This window comes from Buceros rhinoceros, unplaced genomic scaffold (genome assembly GCF_000710305.1).
Source record: "Buceros rhinoceros silvestris isolate BGI_N320 unplaced genomic scaffold, ASM71030v1 scaffold10662, whole genome shotgun sequence".
Taxonomy (NCBI): domain Eukaryota; kingdom Metazoa; phylum Chordata; class Aves; order Bucerotiformes; family Bucerotidae; genus Buceros; species Buceros rhinoceros.
The window spans coordinates 51,089-53,522 of NW_010397166.1; the positions used below are offsets into that span (position 1 = coordinate 51,089).

At 45.3% G+C, this 2,434-nt stretch overlaps 1 protein-coding gene across 1 annotated transcript in view; it reads left to right on the top strand.

Moving 5' to 3' along the window:
• Positions 1–2,434, top strand: part of LOC104502208 (piezo-type mechanosensitive ion channel component 2-like) — a gene marked incomplete at both ends in the record, with an annotated part of 53,378 nt that overhangs the window by 50,082 nt on the left and 862 nt on the right. The gene's annotated exons all lie outside the window — the stretch shown is intronic.

The window sequence follows — 2,434 nt, forward strand, 5'->3', positions numbered from 1 at the left end:
AAGAGAAGCTTTATAATTCATTTATATCGTACACAGTCAATTTAAGACGCTTTATATTTTGGGGGAAATACTTTGAGCATTCCTAGGTAAAATTGGTTAAAGAAGGTGATCGGAAAAATTAGATGGTCATTTTTAATGAAGCATTTGTAATCATTGTTAACCTTAGATCAAATCCTGTCTCACGCTCTCAGGCAGAGAGGAGCCTTCTCTGCATTTGACCCTGTAAGTTAGAATAACAGTCTCTGCAGAAAGTAAATATTTGTTTCCCTTCTTGAAGATGTTTAGATGCAATCGATCCCCAAAAGATTATTTTTAAAAAGTCTTGGAGAACAGTAAAGCTGCCAGATCTGCTACAGCATCATTAAAAATGTACATGAAATCGCCTCCATCCCAGAGAGAAAACCGAGCTTTCAGATTAGACTGGAAGTGCTTGGCAAAGCGCTGTGGTGGCACTACGGCGTGCCAGTGGGAGTCGGTGATAAAGATAATTTAAACCTGAGAGCAGAAATTATATACTAGAGCAGAGAGTGTGGGTTAAAAGAGAACACTTACATGTTGCATGTTTTTGTGTATGAGTGCTACTTCTTCTTTTAACCTATTTGTAGTAGTATCTGGAATCCAGAGGACATGGATGTTCCTTGAAGTAGAAACAGCCTTATATTTAATTTCCAATGGCAAGATTTCCTTAGCTTCAAGACCTACACGTTGAAATATAGAGTGAATAAAATTCAAGTATAGAATCATAGAATTTGGTTTGGAAGGGACCTTTAAAGTTCACCCAGTCCAACCCCCTGCAGGGAGCAGGGACATCTGCACCCAGAGCAGGGGGCTCAGAGCCCCAAGGGCCAACCTGACCTGCCATGGGGCCAGCCATGGGGCTGCTCCCACCTCTCTGGAGCAGGTAAATCATAAAATATCTCCAATTCAAAGTTACTTAGAAAAAAGCCTGTAAAAAAAGGTAAAATATTATTGAAACAATTATATGACCAAGTCAAGGGGGCTGAATGCTCCCACCTTCAGATATACCAGACCAGTTCCACGGCACTGCTCAGGTAGGTGGTACATCCTGCCATTTCAGCAGCCCCTGGACAGGAATGTACCACTGACGGCCTTTTTCCTTACTCTCTCTCCACACGTGTGTGCGTACGACCCTGCCTGCACACCCAGAGACAGGCGCATGTTCCTCCATAGGAAATCTTGTGCGTAGTTAGAGCTTCACCATTGCATTCTTTGTAAGGAGGGACCGTGTGCTCCGCAAAGTTTTGCATGCCATCTTGTGGTACAGCTCAGAAGTGAGGCTGTTGAAAACCTCATGCTTTATTTAGCACGTGGGTTGGCTCCTGAACATCTACTTTTTGTCCCTGTACAGCAGATCATGGACAGTTTTCTATTATTACTTAGGCTGGTTACTCCAAGATCGAAATTTATAGCTAGGGATTTGCAACCTAGCAAGGACAATGAGCTCTGGAACTGGCTAGTTGAAAGAAAATTTTTAATATTTGTGCAGCACTATGTAAGAACTGAAGTGTGGTGTGTATGTTTGTGACCAAAAGAAAAATAAACTGAAAATGCTGCTTGTTGGGTGTGAAATGCAGAATTTCACAACTACTGAACTGAGTAAGGGGCTGTCTTGAGCAAAATAAAGCTACTATTGTTAGTATGAACCCATAAGCCCTACTCATGGGAAAGTGTAGTCTTTTGGCAAAATGGTGCAAGAGTGATGTTTAATTAATGATTTATATGATTTGTTCTAGTTGGACTGGTTGATCTGAGATCACTGATGACACAGTGCAGCCTGTTTAAGAAAAGAGAGGTGTTAGAAGCAGCAAATACAGAATCATTGTGGTTGGGAAAGACCTATAAGATCACAGAATCCAAGAGTTCTCCCAGCACTGCTAGGTCCCCACTGCCCCCTGTCCCTCAGCACCACCTCGACACAAGGGCTGGGAAACCCCTCCAGGGATGGGGACTCCACCACTGCCCTGGGCAGCCTGGGACACGCCTGCACAACCCCAGCGGGGAAGAAATTGTTCCTCAGGGACAACCTCAACTTCCCCTGGAGCAAATTGTCCTGTTGCTTGTTACTTGGGAGAAGAGACCAACCCCCACCTCTCTCCAACCTTCTCTCAGGGAGTTGTCAGAGCCAGAAGGTCTCCCCTGAGCCTCCTTTTTGCCTGGCTAAACCCCAGCAGGTCCTTCAGCTGCTCCTCAGCACATTATGCTCCAGACCCTGCACCAGCTCCGTTGCCCTTCTCTGGACACGCTCCAGCCCCTCCATGTCCTTCTTGCAGTGAAGGACCAAAACTGAACCCAGGATTCGAGGTGTGGCCTCCCCAGTGCCCAGTACAGGGAGACATTCACCTCCCTACTCCTGCTGAGAGAGGTGTCGTTAGATGGTTGAAGAACCAGGAGGGATTCAAAGCCTGCTTGAGCT